Here is an 18034-nt window from a genome sequence, read left to right on the forward strand (position 1 = left end):
GTGAGTTCGAGCCCCGCGTCAGGCTCTGGGCTGATGGCTCGGAGCCTGGAGCCTGTTTCCGATTCTGTGTCTCCCTCTCTCTCTGCCCCTCCCCGTTCATGCTCTGTCTCTCTCTGTCCCAAAAATAAATAAAAACGTTGAGAAAAAAAAAAAATTAAAAAATAAAAAATAAAAAAAAAATAAAAAATAAAAAAAAAAAAGAATAAGCAAGCTATATATCTAGAGGTAAAGGAGGAGGGAAGGAAGAGAGAGAAGGGGAGGGCGAGGGGAAGGGGAGGGCAAGGGGGAGGAGGCAAATATTTTTAAGTATGCAAAGGTTTGTTATGATTATTATGAATTAGAGCCGGGAGCTCTGTGAGTGACCATTAAGGGAGACTTTTTTCTCTGTTTGATCAGCCTGTCCATGAGCAAACACTAAACCTGAAGGTAGTTCAGAAACCAAAATAATTGTTCCAATTTACATTCATTGTTTTTTTGAAATTTGAAAATTAAGTCGAATGGTTCAGTGCCAGTCAAAACAAATCCGTTCTGACAAATTCCACGGGAAGTGGCACGAAGCTTTCCCATCTAGGATCTGTGGTTACCTGGGTGGCACGCATCCAGAACCGAACGTCTCTGTGCTCCTTCAGCCCAAGCTCGTCACTGACGCTCAAGAAACTTCCCACTAGACCACAACTCACTAGGAAGAACAACCATTGCTTGGGTCAAAATGAGTGGAAAGGGAACCGCGGTAGGAGAAACAACAATAGAGAGAAAAAAGAAGGGAGAGAAAAGGATGTGACGGAGATAAAAACAGAGCAGAACCTGTAATTTGAAGAAGAAAGTGGGGACATGCCACTTCGGAGGTTTGGTCGAACCGAATGAACTGAAGACAAAGGCCAGTGAAATGTTCCCATTCCCCAGGGCTTCATCTGGGTTAATGACAGAACAGCCCGTCCAAGAGTTCACTTGCGTCTTTCCCAATCACACATTTGCTTGCTCGTTCATTCAACAACAATGTAGAATGTGCAGGGCCCTGGGCTCACTTCTAAAGAGGTAGAAAGGTGAGCTGAGGGCAAAATCTTGTAGAGACACGAGACATGAAGGTAAATGTACATAATACTAGTGTGACCTTCCTGTGGGAAGAATGGAGCTTGAGGGGATGCGTTTTTAAAAATAAATGTTGTAGGGGCACCTGAGTGGCTCAGTCGGTTGAGCGTCCAACTTCGGCTCTGGTCAGGATCTCGTGGTTTGTGAGTTCGAGCCCCGTGTCGGGCTCTGTGCTGACAGCTGGGAGCCTGGAGCCTGCTTTGGATTCTGTGTCTCCTCCTCTCTCTGCCCCTTCCCTGCTCATGCTCTGTCTCTCTCTGTCTCTCAAAAATGCATAAACGTTTAAAAAAAATTTTAAATAAATGCTGTATTTTACAATACTTTTAAGATTTACAGAAAAATGGTGAAGAGAGCACAGAGTTCGCATATATCCGACACCCAAGTACCTCACTTTAACCTCTTACGGTAGTGTGGCACATGTATCACAACTAATGAAGCAATACTGATCAATTATTGTTAACAAAAGTGCATACTTTATTTGGGTTTCCTTCATTTTTAACCAAACGTCTTTTTTCTATTCCAGGGTCCTAGCTGGGACCACATTGCATTCAGTCACTATGTCTCCTTAGGGTCCTCATGACTGTGACAGGTGAGAGCATGCATTTTTAAAACAACTGCAGTTTTCCTTATGCTGTCTCTCCAAACAGGCTTAATGAATTGGTCATTTCTCTGTGCCTACATGAATCGTGAGCTGGCCCCAAAACTTCTTCAGTCTCTCTCAAATAATAGGTCCTATCAAATATAAGATACCATGTCTAGCCCACTGTAGTAATTGATCAGAATTAGGGGCGGGGGCAGTAGACGAATAAACAGAGAAGAAACACGCAGAAAAGCTTGAGAACCCAGGAAAGTAGAGTATCATGGAAGCCAAAAAAGAGGGAATCTTAAGAAAAAAGGAGCAATCAGATGCTGAAGAGAGGCTCTGACAGAGGAGGAGAAGAAAAGGACTGGGCTCTCAGGAGTTCTCTTAGAACCTTCGAGAGAACAGCTGTGTAGAGTGGCAAGAATGGAAGCCACCATGGAATATGTTAAGGAGTGAGTATGTGGCCGGAAAATGGGTCCACCAATTTAGACCCCTCCCTTGAGAAGCTGAGTGGTAAATATAAGGAGAAAAATAGATTGCCATCCTAAATGGGTAGGAGCAGATTTAAGGAAAAGGATTTAGGGTTGGGGTATATGGTAGTCAGCTTCTAAAAGGTTCCCCCAAATCCCTCCTACTGATACTCACCCCTGTTTAATCCCATCCCTGTGTATATGGGCTGGACCGGTGATTCACTTCTAACAAACAGAATGCAGGAAAAGTGAGGGGATGTCTTGTCTGAGATTAAGATACAGAAGCCTATGATTTTGTTTTACTTGCACTCTGTCTTCCCCTGGCTTTTCTCAGTTTGCTTACTCTGACAAAGCAAGCTGCCATGTTACAAGCCACCCGTGGAGAGACCCACATGGCAAGAATCTGAGAATGACCTCCAGCCAATAGCCAGCAAGGAACTGAGGCCCTGAGGCCAACAGTCCTTGAGGAACTGAGTGTTGTTAACAATGACACAAATGCTCTTGAAGCAGATCCTTCCATGACTGAGTCTTGATGTGGACAGCAGCCCCAGCCAACACTCTGCAGCCTCTGAGAGACCCCAAAGCACAAGGCTCAGCTAAGCCACATCCTGAGTCCTAACCTACAGAAAACTGTGAGATAAGCAATGTTGCTGTAAGCCACTAAATTTAGGATAATTTTCCTACACAGCAATACGGATCTAACACAGAATGGGTATGGGGTTTTTTTTAATGTTTATTTATTTATTTTGAGAGGGGGAGAGAGAGAGAGAGAGAGAGCATTCGCACATGCATGTGAGTGGGGAAGAGACAGAGAGAGAGGAGAGAAAGAATCCCAAGCAGACTCCACGCTGTTAGCACAGAGCCCGATATGGGGCTCAATCCCACAAACCATGAGATCATGACCTGAGCTGAAATCAAGAGTATGATACTTAACTAACTGAGCCACCCAGGTACCTCAGGATGGGTATCTTTGATAAGGGATGCCTGCACATGACTCTAGTTTCAAAATTTGTTGTCCTTAAGAATTACCTTGGCATCTGTCAAAATGCAGATTCTGGGCACCAGACCCAAAAATTTTTATTTAGGCACTGGGGATACAGCACTAACTAGACAGCACTCTTTGGAAAAGGACCCAAGAAATCACACCTGTGAAATACTGGGAATGATTCTGATACAAATGGGGAAGGAAAGGTTACATCCAGTGGGAAAAAAGCAAAAACAAAAACAAAAACAAAACACCAGGAGATGCAATTCAGAGACGGGGGTCTTGAGGTCCTAGAGCAGACACAGCAAGAATCCATGAGAAAGCTAGCCTTCAAGTCTTGATTTCTTCCTCCGAAAAAGCAAGGAAGAACAAAACTATGGGGAAAGACACGCAGAAATTTTGAGATGGGAAGGAAGAAAAGTCTCAGTCATCTCTGAAGGAAGGACACGGAGCCATCTACAAAGACTGAAGAAGTAGAAATACTGTAGAAGGTTTAAAGAGAGAAGAAAGGATTGGGAAGAACTAGATTCCTTGAGGAAGCTTTGGTGATTCAGTAATGATTTTTTACATAATAGATAGCAAGGACCAGAGGATGACTAATGCGCATAATTTGGAGGAAAATGAAAGAGCACACTCACTTCACTCTCCTCTCTCTATGAGCCATTCCTAGTGGGAGGAGGAAGGTCTCTGTTGGAGAAAGTTGCGGGAACAGTATCCAGGGAAAAGGCCACTTTCTGCTGTGATAAGGAGGCAGAAAGAAGGCTTTAAGAAAAGGTGAGGGAGGACTTGTCCTCAACAATACAAGGCTTCTCCTGGACTCGGTAGAAGAGTCCCATAGAAGCAAAGCAAAGGGGCCCTGGGTAGGCCTGGGACTGACCTGGATAGAAAAAGAGGAGGACAGGAGGCACTGCCTGAGGAGGTGAAGGCTGAAGATGGGCTGCAGATTCCCGATCGTAATGGGAGGACACAGCAGATACCAGATACATGCACTGAATTAACTTGTCCCCATAATCTGAGTTAAATATTGATCCATCATCAACGTCCTTGGCCCTTCTAAGAGCAGGTCCAAGAAGAGGGCTGACAGTGCATGCCCCTCGCAGGGAGGCCTGCCTCTGAGATCTGGTTCAGGCCTCAGGAGAGCATTGAAACTGTCCAGACTCAAAATGTTTCAAGTCCTATATCTATTATTTACAACATCCCCACGCATCTCATACAGGTACCTGCCTGTAGTTAAACTGATAGGGAGGAAAGATCCCTGGCTGAGGGTTTAGAGACCTGAGTCCTTGTCCCAGCTCCAGCCCGACAAGCTATGTGACCTTAAAAAGCTATTCACCTCTGACACCATTTGTAGAGTGGAGGGGGGGCTGAACCAGATGTTCCCTCAACTCCCTTCCAGCTCCAACATTCTAGGAGCCCGAAAACACGCAAACCTAAACCAGGTCTAGGAATCATGTGGTTTCGTTTTTGGAAATTTAGCTTAAAAAAAAAAAAAAAGGAAAAAGTTTTAGCCCTTATCTGTAACCTCCTGGAGACTTTCTATCCATTGGTAGGATTCCCTGTGGGAGATGTTTTGAAATAGTGGACATTCCATGAAATGAAATTCTGGGGATTCATCTGCAATAGGGGCTGAAAATTTTCTGAGTGAGCTTTCCCAAATGTATGAGAAATCTTTATCCAATTGGATATGGGGCAGATTCTCCTCTGAAGCATCCTGTTTGCATTGTCAAGGCAGGGTTTGGTAGGAAAAAAGCACTGAGGCCCAGATATCTTGCCACTTACTCATAAAGCTGTAGGGGAAGATGCACTGACAATGATTGGTGAATCACGTCTGGGTCATCTCATGTCTAAGGTTTTAAAGCATCTCCAAGTATTGCCACACACACATCCACACACACCTCACACCACCAGAACCATAAGGCGGATTGTGAAAGAGCTTCCGTCACATGGCAGAAGTGAAAGTGGGACTTTCTCCTGACCTCCAGCATCCCTGAGGAATGCTCTCTCTCGCCACCACTTACTTCTCTGATGGAAACCCTGAGGTCATTTAGTTCCATCTTACATCTTGGAAACTCAGGATAACCCAATAGATGTCCCAACTCATATCCCCAAACTTTACATGAAAGAAAGGATGAAAAACAGACGTGGAAACTTCTTTTGATTTCCAAATGCAGGAATTTTGATTACCCTGGCCAGGCCCTTGGGACTCTGTTTACTTTTTCACAATATATTACCCGTAAAAATCAAAACACCCTTTACAATGGTACACTGCTTTTTTTTTTTAATATTTTATCCTTTTTTTTCAATCATTCAACAAATACATATTTAGCACTGTGCTAGGTGCTGGGAGGGAACTCAGTATTGAAACTATGAATTAACTACAACGCAGTGAAATAAATTCTACAATAGTGGCATCTGAAAAGGGGTTTGTAACTAATTCTGCCTCAGGGCAGGGAAGCTGAGGAAGGCGAGTCTTAAACAGTGAGTAAGAATTTGAAGATGAGTCAGAACTAGCCAGGTGATGAATGAGACTGAAGGGCATTCAAGGCAAGAGAAATAGGGGGAAGAAAAAAAAAAAAGACACAGAAGTGTGAGCCTACCTGAGCAGTGTTTGGAGACCTCCTACTAGTCTAATGTGGCTAAAGTGTAGGGTTCAAAGCAAGAACACAAAGGGATACAGAGGAAGATAAGTGGGTTTAGGCCAGCCTGTGAAGGAACAACAACAGACTAAGGGCTATGGTCTTCACTTTTTTAGGTAACAAAGAGACAAAGATAATACTGATCATGATCGAACTGTATATTAGAAAGGTCATTCTGATAGCAAGGAAGACAATGGATTGGGAGGGAGAGAATAAAGAGAAAGATCAAGATCTACTATAATAGCTAGCAGAGAAATGATAAATGTACAACATACCACATTTTACTGTCACTCGTTTTTGTCTCCTTCCCCAACCCCACATACAGATAAATCCCTGTGGATACCACGTCCTATTTGCGTTGTATCCCAGCCCAGAACACAATGCCTGGCATACATAGTGTAGGCAGGCAATAAATGCCATCCATAGATGAATGGATGAATGGGGACTTAAAGTAGGCAGCAACAGTGTGGATGTACAGAAAAGGACATATTCAAGAAATATTTTCTGGGGAAGATTCTAAAGAATTTGGTCTGAGGAAAATGGAAAAAATCCAAAGTTTCCATGTTGTCTGACTAATAAGGTCTTTAAGATTTTTTAAAATATAGGAGGCTGAGTAGATTGAGAGAGAAAGGCGATGAGTTAAGAACATGTTGAGTTAGGGGCACCTGGGTGGCTCAGTCGGTTGGGCGTCCAACTTCGGCTCAGGTCATGATTCCGTGGTTCGTGGGTTTAAGCCCCGCGTTGGGCTCTGTGCTGACAGCTCAGAGCCTGGAGCCTGCTTCGGATTCTGTGTCTCCCTCTCTCTCTGCCCCTCCCCTGCTCACACTCTGTCTCTCTCTGTCTCTCAAAAATAAATAAATGTAAAAAAAAAAAAAAATTAAAAAAAAAAAAAACATGTTGAGTTGGAGGTATCTGTGGGCCAGGGTCCTAAAGTTCAGTAGACATTTGTAAATATGCATCAGGACATGAGAAGAATTCATTGGCTGACTTATACTCATGACCACTCATAGACGCAGGTGAACCAAACTCTTAAAAATCTAGGTTTTTTTAAAGGTGTGCTGAAAACTTTGTTTCCAAAGAAAAAAGTAACTAAGAAAATGAAAAGTGTCTTAAAAGATCCCTGGTTCATTACTCATGAAACAAAAGCAAAGACAAGAGAAGCCAGAGGTAATCTTCCACCCTTTCATCTCTGAATTGGTCATAATAAAGTCCTCATATCTTCAGAATCCCAAGGGAAAGTTCCCATGAACAGCAGTAGTCATCCAAACATTAGTTAGCTGGATTACTGCAGAGCATAAAAAACAATGAATGTTTCAGCAGAAAAGTCTAAGATTCTTCCCTTTGTTTTCTTCTCACGCACTGCCACTGAGAATTCTCAGATAGGAAATGCTTTCTTCAAGGCATGAACATGATAGAAACCTAAGGCTATATGGTACCTGGAATGTGCATTGAATAAAGAGTTGGAAGAAATGGATTTACTCCCTTCTCCACCACTAATTGGCCACGTGACCTTAGGCAAGTCTCTCTATCCTTCTGAATCAGAGCTTCCTCACCTGTAAAATGAGTCCAGTCTTGATTTTCTGTGTGTGTGTGTGTGTGTGTGTGTGTATTTTCTTAAACATTTACTACCGATCTAGATCCTTCCATATGTGTTCATCATTAACTCAGCCCTACGTCCCTAGAGTTTTGCACATCCAACTCCAACTATTCAGGGTCTCAAGATGAACCCAGATGACCATTCCACTGAAAGAATCAGTGTATGCCAAGGCACTTCTCGATTACCATCCTTGGGTGTATTACACTGCCCCCCAAGAAGCCCTAAAAATACGCACCTTCTAGTGGTTGAACTGGTGCAAATGTTGGTACCTGGAAATGAAGTGCTACCATAATAAAAACGTAAGATGTAGAGCAGTGTGGAAACCACTCAATGGGCAGAGCTGGAATGGTTGTAAGGACGTTAGGAGAGCAGTACTGAAAGCCTAAATTACCTTGAACACACTTTGAGGAGGTAGCTGGTAAGGTGTTAAAGGAAAATGAGGAAAATCTTGTTGGAAGCTTGAGACGGTGTGGGGGGGGATCCTTGTTATTCGTGGCAGAAAGTTTAGCAGCACTCTCTCCTGCAGTCAGTCATATGAAGGGGAATTTAGCTAAGAAGCTTTCCAGCCACAGTGTTGAAGGTGCCATTGGCTTCTTGTTACTGCTCATGTTAAAATGTGAGAGGTGACAGACGAGCTAAAGGAAGGACTGTTAAACCAAAAGAAGATGGGAATTGCTGATTCTGAAGATTCTGAGGCTCCCCAAATGGGAAACAATAGTAAACTTAAGAAATTGCTCCCACGCAAAGATCAAATCCAGGACACGCTCAGGAAACAATGTTCCAAAGGTAAAGCCAAGAATATGTCTGTAAAATCCTTTGTTAAGACCTCAGAAAGTTAAAAGGTGGATCTTCAGGGTTACATTCAGACAGACAAAAGGCCCTCTAAAGAGTTTAAAGATTTGCCTCACAGCACCTATAAATAAAATAATATGGATCCTCAGAAGCTTACGGGCTTTGTCCCTCATCCATCTTAGCAGAAGTCCAAAGTAGAGAGGATTTATCTCAAAGAGATTTGTAGGTGTGGATTTGTTGAATGGAGCAAACCTCAATGAGATTCACAGGAGGACCACAAAGTTTGAGACAATTTTATGACCAGAAATACTGCCAGGTTGAACTGAAAGTGACAAAAATAGTATAAAATAAAAAAGAAGCCTTTGAACCCCCAAACTTCTACAAACAAGAAACAGGCTGAGAAAACCACTCAGCTGCAAACACATGGTAAGTTCCACCAAAAGAGAAGGATGATTCCAAAGGAGGACTAAGAGCCCAGAGAACAGAACCAAAAACTATGGAAAGTCATTTCCAGGCAGGCGTAGTGCTGAGTCCTAATCAAGAAACTTACAACATTTGTCTGGCTAGATTTCAGGGTGACTATGAACCAGTGTCTCCTTTGTGCCTCACTTGCCCCCTTTTTGAACAGGAGTGTCTATATAGGCTATCCTCTGCTGTGCCAACATTGTATGTTGTAAGGACAAGAGACAGCCAACTTGGTTCCATCATGCACAGGTCTACAGATTGAGAGGAATTATGCTCATGAAGCTGTATTTAAGGGAATTACATCCAAGAACCTGGATCTGCTTCAGAAGATTAGATTCTGAACTTGGAGCTAATGCTATAATGGGATGAAACTTTTGTGGGCCTGGGGAAGGGATGAGTGTATTTTGTATGTGTAAGGCAGATGGGTTACCAGGGACTAGAGGACAGACTGTGGTAGGCAGAGTCCAAGATGGGTCCTGCATGATGAGCTGCACTTCCTGGTATTCACATCCCATGTAGTTCCCCTTGCATGTTGCACAAAGGTTTGTCTGTGTGACCAATGACACGTGGCAGAAGTGATAGGATATTCTCTTGCTCTCTCAGATCATTCACTCAGGGGAAATTCAACTGCCATGTCATACACAATTTTATACAGAGGCCTATGTGGTAAGGAACTGACACTTCCTGCCAAGAGCCACTTGAGTGACCTTAGAAAATCATCTAGCCCCAGTTGAACCTTTGGATGACTGTAGCCTTAGCCAAGAGTTGAACGTAATTCATGATAGATTCTGAGCCATAATTACTCAACTAGGTCACTCCTGGATTTCTGACCCTCAGAAACAGTGCTTGTTTTTTTAATATGCTAAGTTTGGGGGCAATCTGTTATACAACAATTGATAACTAATAAGGCCAATATATAAAAATCTGTTGTATTTCTTCTGTGTGGCTGGAAAGCAAATGGAAAATGAAATTTTTGAAATTTGATTCACAGTGGCATCAAAAAACATAATATATACTCAGGGATAAATCTGAAAACCTATGTAGACTATACATTGCTGAAAGAAAGTAATGAAGATCTAAGTAAATGGAGAGATATACCATGTTCATATCTGGGAAGAGTCAATATTTTTAAGATGTCAGTTTTTCTCAATTGATCTATATATCCAAAGTCCTTAAAAATTTCTTTGTAGGGGCGCCTGGGTGGCGCAGTCGGTTAAGCGTCCGACTTCAGCCAGGTCACGATCTCGCGGTCCGTGAGTTCGAGCCCCGCGTCAGGCTCTGGGCTGATGGCTCGGAGCCTGGAGCCTGTTTCCGATTCTGTGTCTCCCTCTCTCTCTGCCCCTCCCCCGTTCATGCTCTGTCTCTCTCTGTCCCAAAAATAAATAAACGTTGAAAAAAAAAAAAATTTAAAAAAAAAAAAAAATTTCTTTGTAGAAACTTATAAGCTGATTATAAAATTTATATGGAGACATTAGATAGTCAAAACATTCTTGAAAAAGAACAGACATGGAGAACTTATTCTACCTGATTTCAAGACTTATTATAATCAAGACAATGTGGAAATGGCATGAAGATAGACAAATAGATCAGTGGACTAAACAGAGTCAAAAAATAGACCCATACTATATAGTCAATTAGTATTTACCAAGGTGTCAAAGCAAATGAATGGTGAATGGAAAGGTTTTTTTTTTTTTTTGATGCTGGAAAAATTGCCTTTCCATGTCCGAAAAAAGAACCCATATGCAAAAATTAATTATATATGGATATACCTAAGTGTAAAGCGAAAGCTGCAAAGCTTTTGGAGGACAAGATAGAAAGAAATATTTACAATATTTAGGTTTCTTAGACAGGACCCAGAAAACAGTAACCATAAAAGACAAAAACTGGAAGCGAAATTTTAGCAAAATTTAAAACCTTTGTTCATCAAAAGACACTGTGAAGAAAATGAAAAGCAAGACACAGACTGGAAGAAAAATTTCTAATATGTATATCTGACAAAAGACTTGTAACAATAATATATAGGAACACATGGGGTGCCTGGGTGGCTCAGTCGGTCAAGTGTCCAACTCTTTTAATTTCAGCTCAGGTTATGATTTCACAATTCATGAGTTTGAGCCCTGTATTGGGCTCTGTGCTGACAAGCGTGGAGCCTGCTTGGGATTCTCTGTCTCCCTCTCTCTCTGTCACTCCCCCACCCACTCTCTATCTCCTTCAAAACAAATAAATAAACATGTTTAAAGAATATATAGGAGTAGCGCGCCTGGGTGGCTCAGTCAGTTAAGCGTCCGACTTTGGCTCAGGTCATGATCTCATGGTTCATGAGTTCAAGCCTCACGTCAGGCTCTGTGCTGACAGCTCAGAGCCTGGAGCCTGCTTTGGGTTCTGTGTCTCCCTGTCTCTCTGTTCCTCCCCCTGCTCATGCTTTTCTCTCTCTCTCTCTCTCAAAAATAAAAAAACATTTTAAAAAAAGAATATATAGGAGTATATTTTCAACACACAACTCAATAATAAAAAGACAATCCATTTTTCTTTAAATGGGCAGGAGACTTGACAAATGATGATACATAAATGGCCAGCAAGTTCATGAAAAGATGCTCAAGATCATGAGTCATCAGAGAAATAAAATTAAAACCATAATAAGTTACAAATATATCCATTGGAATGACTATAATTAAAATTGAATGGCAATACCAAATATTGGTGAAGATGTGTAGTAAGTGGAACTTCAAACATTGATGATGGGACTGCCAAATGGCACATGCACTTTGGAACTAAGTCTAGCAGTTTCTCATAAAGTTAAACATAAACCTACCCTAAGACCCAGGTACTCCTCTTCTAGTATTTCCCCAACAGAAATGAAAACATATATTCACACAAAGACTTAAACAAGAATGTTCAGATCAGCTTTATTCATAACACCCCAAAACTAAAAATAGCCTAAATTTTCACCAACAGGAAAAAGGAAAATCAAATTGTGGTATGTCCATTCAGTGGAATACTACTTAGCAATATAAAAGAGAAAGAACTACTGGAACACACACCAATGTAGGTGAACCTCAAAATATATACTGAGTTAAAGAATCCGGACACAACAGAGTACACACTGTTTTATCCCACTTATATACCTTTTGAACAGGCAAAAGTAATCTACAGTGAAAGAAATATGAACAATAGAATAGTAGTTACCTCTGGTGGGGAAGGAGGGAAGGATTGACTCAAAGGGAGAAAGGGGATCTCTCAGGGGTGAAAGAAGTGTTCCATTTCTTGGGTTAAACTGGTACATACAATTGTCAGAATCCATCTAACCATACGCTGAAAACCCATGCATTTTACTGTTTATAAATTAAACCTCAATTTTAAAAAGGGAATGTGATTTATTAAGCCATTAAACATATCAGATATCTGGAAATTATTCTAATGACAACTGTGTGAACCTTTCACAGAGAAGAAAATGTAAATCATCACTGAGATAAACTGAAGAAGACCTAAATAAATGAAAAGATATTCCATGTTCACAGCTTGGAAGAACCACGTAAAGTTATCAATTCTCCGTAACGGATCTTTAAATTCAACACAGTTCCAATAAAAATTCCAGTATGATAAAGGAAATTTTCAACTTTTAACATTTGTGGGCCTGTTCCTAGGCTCCCAGGGAAGCTATGCCTTCACATTTACCAAGGTCAAAATGATTCAGCAAAACCTCAAAGTATGGGCTCTATTTATGCCCCAAGAACACATTATAAATCTGCTTCATTAAAGAAAATGATAAAAAAGAATCACTCTGAACACAAAAGATAAGAAAAAGTAAGAAACTTCCCTGGTTCCTATCAGATTAAAGGCATAGAGCCCTGCATATACTAGAAACTAAAGATAGGGTTTACAACTTTCTGACATATTCTTTGTCTAATAATCTGCAACTTTTTATGAAAAAAAAATGTATATAACCCTACCCCAAATGTTCCCTTGCCAGAGTACTTTCTTCTTTGTGAAGATTGTATATCCTGGGTAGCTGTCCTAACTCAGTCTTGAATAAAGCTCTCTTCCTTTTTTTAGAAATTCTAAAAGTTTTGTCCATTTTGCATCAACAAGTAGGCTTTCTTTTTTCTTTCTTTCTTTCTTTCTTTCTTTCTTTCTTTCTTTCTTTCTTTCTTTTGTGGAACTTAATAAGTTAATTCTAAAATAAGTATGGAAACTCAAAGGCCAAAAATAGCCAGGACACCCTTGACAGAGACAAAGAGGGAGGACATTTTTTCCAGATATCAAACTTATTCTAAAACCACAAAATTAAGAAAATGATTTTTGAGTAGGAATAAACAAACAGACCAATGGAATAACATAGCAATTTCAGAAATTCACACAAAAAAAACCACTTGATTTGTGACAAAAGTGATACTTCAGATAAGTGGGGAAAGTATGATATTTTTCTTTTTTTTTTTTTAATTTTTTTTAATGTTTATTTATTTTTGAGACAGAGAGAGACAGAGCATGAACGGGGGAGGGTCAGAGAGAGGGAGACACAGGATCCGAAACAGGCTCCAGGCTCTGAGCTGTCAGCACAGAGCCCGACGCGGGGCTCGAACCCACGAACTGTGAGATCATGACCTGAGCCGAAGTCAGCCGCTTAACTGACTGAGCCACCCAAGCGCCCCTGATATTTTTCATAAATGGTGCTGAATTGATTGGATATTCATATGAAAAAAAACTGAACTCCACATCACACCATACACAAAAATCAATTCCAAGAAGAATGTAGCTTTAAATGGAAAAGGCAACATCAAGTTTCTAGACATTAATATACAGAATATTTTCGTGACTGTGAGGGATATATTTCTTAAACAGAAGGTTAAAATGCATCAATCATAAAGAAAAAGATTGATAAAATGGGATACATTAAAATTAAGAACATCTGTTCACCAAAAGACACAATTTAGAGACTAGAAAGGCAAGTCAAAAAGTAAAACAAGGTATCAGCAACTTAGGTAACTGAAAAGGTTTGCATTCAGAAAAAATATAAAGAATTCCTATATGTTAATAAGAAAAATATATACAGCCCAATAGAAAAATGTGAAAGAGATCTGAACAAGCACTCTACAAAATATAATACCCAAATGGCCAGTAAATAGAAAAAGTTGTTCAACTTCATCAGTCATCAAGAAAATGCAAAATAAATGAAAATGTAAAAATTTTAAGTTAAATAAAAAGAAAACGCGAAATAAAACACTAGCACTCTACATTGCCACCAGCATAGCTAACGTTTAAGAAATTAAAAATAATTAGTGTTGGTACAAATTTAGAACAACATAATTTCTCATTTGCATAAATTGGCATAGCCACTCGGGAAAACAGTTTGACATTAAGCAATAAAGGTAAAGACACTGCTATCCTATAACCCAGGCATAGATCCAACAGAAATGCATGCATCTGGGCACCAAGAGACATGGTCAAGAATGTTCATGGTAACTTTCTTTGTCATAGCGAAAACTGAAAACAACCCAAATGTCCATCAACAGTCAATACGTATAGGTAAATTACAGTGTATGTATACAATGTAGCATCATACAGCCATGAAACTTATAAACTCCAGGTACCTTTAACAACATAAATGAGCCACAGAAGGCAGGCACAAAAGAAAAATTAGGGTGTAGTTCTAGTCAGATAATCTTTGAAACAGGCAAAAGTAAACTTAAAGCATTAGACGTCAATGGTTAATTTCAAGGAAGTTTCCAGTGTGCAAACAGAACAGTTTGTTTGGTGGTAACAGTGTTCTTTTTCTTGACCTGGTGGGGGTTACACAGGTATTTGCTTTGTTATAATTTATGGTGCACACTTATTGCTTTTTAAAATATATATGTAGTATATATATTGTGTATATATATAATATGTGTGTTATATTTCTTAATAAAGAAGTTAAAATAAAATTAAAGTACCTGTAAGCACACAGTAAGCACACAGAAAATAGTTTCTACTACTATCCTCCCAGGACCCCTGTCACCCCTGAGCTAATACACAGACTTTGTTCTCCCAAAACAAAAAGCTGTCGCAGGCAAATATTGACCTTCCTCTCCCTCTCCGTTTGGGACCGGGTTCTAGATGATGGAAGGGGCCCAGAGGCAGATTCCTTCATTGTTCCAGCAGGCCCAAACTAAGCGGGGGGGGGGGGGGCAGAGGGGGGCTCACAAGCGTCCTCACAAGCCTCTGCCTTCTGTTCCACAACTCTGTAAACTGGGGCAACCAACCTGGAGGATGACTTAGCCCTGCTGGTAAAGTTGAAGATGTCCATCTCCAGTGACCCCACAATTCCACTTCTAAATATGTATCTCGGAGGATCTCTTGCACAGTACCCAGGTACAAAGGTATGTCACGTGGCATTATTTGTCATCTCAAAAAAAAAAAAAAGAGATAGAGAGAGAAAATATAAAAACACAAAACCTGGAACCACCTACATATCCACCAATCCAGGCACAGATCTATAAATCACAGAGCAGTCGCTGAGTGAGCAGTTGTTTCAATGAGTGAACTGGATCTAATTTATTAACGGGAATAAATCTCAAAAATACATAGTGGAGTAAAAAAGGCAAGTTGTAGTAGGATGCCATTTATACACGTTGAAGCATTTCAAGAGGAGGCATGTTGCTTATGAAGATGTAGCAAAATTACAGAGAGAGGGAAAGAAAGTGGTCACTTATGAAAGGTCCTGGGACTTGGGGAAGATGGCTAGAGCTGAATCTCTAACGTTTTATTTCTTTCAATAAGTCTGAAACAAATACGGGAAAATATTCACAATCTCTTAGATCTGATGGTGGGCGTATTGAGTGTCTATTACATTATTGTGCAGTATCATGTTTGAAATATTGTCTAACTTAAGAAAAATGATGGATGTAACTCACCACTCTGAAAACATTCTCCAGGCTCCTTCCTCCTTCACAAAGGATAAACTGTCTGATTCTGCCAGATTTTTCTGCTTCTTCAAGAAGCAAATGGAAATTTATGATGAACGAAAGTTGGCAGTAGGGTCGTCGACTCTCCTCCAGGCTGTTCCTGACACAGAAGCGTCTCTGACCTAGGCAGACCCCCCTCCACCCTGCTCTACACCCTGGGAAGCTGACCTGTAAAGACAACCGGTCCCTGCCTTCTGGCTTCCGATGGCGCTTGGTAAACAGGAGGCAGAAACTGAGATGGCTAGACAGAAAGAAAAAAAAGGACTGGGTACTCATTCCCCGGCTTACTTCTGTAGGCCTACCGGTTGGAAGCTGCTGTCTGTCCCTACTGAAAGCCGTATTTCCTAAACGTGGGCCTCTCCTGGGCTCTGCCATGGCTCTCACTAGGTTGCACCCACCCCCCACTTTCCCCTCTCTTCTTCTGACCTGGTGAGGGAGGCAATGGCTCCCTGCCATCACCAGCCCCGGTGGCTTCACCGTCCCTTCGATTTCCCTTCATTCTGACCACTTCTTTATAAATAGTCCCCTCCTTAAGCTCTCCTTCATTTCCCAGTTGGATGTGCCTTCTCTTCCCTACGGGCACCCTGACCTCACAGAGCACAAGTGAAACACGTGAAGCATGAAGGACCGTGAGAGGCCAAGCCTCACAGAAAGCTGCAGACATAAGGCTCATACCTGAGCAAAGGCTTGAAAGAGGGCCAGAAATTTGTCAGTTGGTCAAAGAATTATGACAGGGGTCGGGGAAGATGACAAGAGCAGCAAGAGTGAGGGAACAGCTTTGGAAAAGGCCTTATATATTAGGTTGACCACATGGAATTGCCAATATTAGACCATTTTTTGACATACCAAATCAAAAAGGCAATTTCATATGGTTCAACCTTATAATAGGATTCAAGCGATGATGACCTCAATGATGGTCAGACTGTGATGAATATGGCACCCCCTTGTTGGGGGCCTACAGGAGCAGGAAGAATGAAAAATGACCCTGTCCCTACAAGGGTAGATGTCAGGAAGGGTGCAGTAACATTAATCTGAAGAGGATGAAAATCATCTTTGCAAAGAGAGATAAAGTGTGCTCTCTGTGTTTTATTTTTTATTCAAACAGAACCTCTTTGTGTTCTCCTTATATCTGCATCTGCAGTCAGGTTCTTACAAAGAAGGTAAATGCATACAGGCTTCCACATCTTGAGCCATAGCCCTGAGACCAGATAGGCCCTTAATATTCTACCATCTCATTTCAAAGATTAAAAAAAATAATGAGGCACCAGAGTTGAGTCTTGCTCACTACCATACAACTATGTGATCCTCCAGTTGGTTGTCTTGATAATGGAAAACTTCCAGAAGGAATGCGTTTGGGAAGATTCCAATGACACAATTCTTAAATTTTTTTTTTTCAACGTTTATTTATTTTGGGGACAGAGAGAGACAGAGCATGAACGGGGGAGGGGCAGAGAGAGAGGGAGACACAGAATCGGAAACAGGCTCCAGGCTCCGAGCCATCAGCCCAGAGCCCGAACTCACGGACCGCGAGATCGTGACCTGGCTGAAGTCGGACGCTTAACCGACTGCGCCACCCAGGCGCCCCACCAATGACACAATTCTACAGAGAGGGGGTGAAGGTCATTACAGGGAAGAGTCAAACCCTGCCAGAGGTGAAGGAATACAACGTTGTCTGGGGAAAGAGGCAGCTAAGAGCCAATTAGCTTGGCTGGAAGAGCAAAGAATGCATATGGCGGATGATTTTATTAATCTTATCCTTGGACCCAAATTAATTTTTTTCCTAGACTTGTCAGGCTGACCAAATTTATTAACCTTTATAAACCTTCCCCACTTTGGGCTTTGGGAAGAATTAAAAGACGTATGATACATTTTTCCTGAGCTCATTCCCAGGCCCATAGTGCTGCTCTTCAGAACTAATATTTTGACATTTAATAAGCCAGAGAAATTAGATGTTAGGCCATGTAGTTGACATTAGCCAATTAAAAAAATAATAAATGCTGGCAATATTTCAAGTTGGAGTTGTATTCATCTCATTATTTCTCTCCTGACATTTGAGTTAATATATACTCTGGAACCAGATTTTCAGAAGCCTGTGTTGAGGCTGAGAGCAGCCTTTCTGTATTCCACAGTTTGGCAACCTTAAACTAGCCAAAGTCCCAGGCTTTATCTGAACATCCAGCATGGCGTAGTGCCTGGGCGTTTTGTTTTGTTTTGTTTTGTTTTGTTTTGTTTTGTTTTGTTTTGTTTTTATGAAGGCTTCCCATCCACCCTGAAGCGCCAAACAGAGCTTGAACTCACAACCCTGAGACCAATACCTGAGCTGAGATCAAGAGTCAGTGGTTTAACCAACTAAGCCCCAGGTGCCCCATGTCTGGGCCTTTTGAAGCGTTGCCCAGACCATTATAAGCAAGAACTGTAGTGGAACTTTGTGCTTTGAGAGTAAAGAAAGAATAAAGCGAACTCTTAGAGGAGCAGGGGG

The 18034-nt window shown here is 41.2% G+C and overlaps 1 long non-coding RNA gene across 4 annotated transcripts in view; it reads right to left on the minus strand.

The window, feature by feature from the left end:
* LOC124514953 (uncharacterized) overlaps nt 1-18034 on the minus strand; it is a 131299-nt gene that overhangs the window by 41553 nt on the left and 71712 nt on the right. The window contains exons 1-2 of one of the 4 annotated variants that reach the window (XR_006962700.1): nt 15724-16968; nt 14854-15581 (exon numbers count right to left, since the gene is read on the minus strand). The exons of 1 other annotated variant lie outside the window; for it this stretch is intronic. This is a non-coding gene — a long non-coding RNA (uncharacterized LOC124514953). Of the gene's footprint in view, nt 1-14853; nt 16969-18034 lie in introns of those variants that run through there. 2 more of the 4 variants (XR_006962699.1, XR_006962698.1) reach the window with 2 other exon arrangements.

The sequence above is a fragment of the Lynx rufus genome, unplaced genomic scaffold (genome assembly GCF_022079265.1).
Source record: "Lynx rufus isolate CCGP_SWC_20201006 ecotype Redwood Valley unplaced genomic scaffold, mLynRuf1.p SCAF_2, whole genome shotgun sequence".
NCBI classification, from domain to species: Eukaryota; Metazoa; Chordata; class Mammalia; order Carnivora; family Felidae; genus Lynx; species Lynx rufus.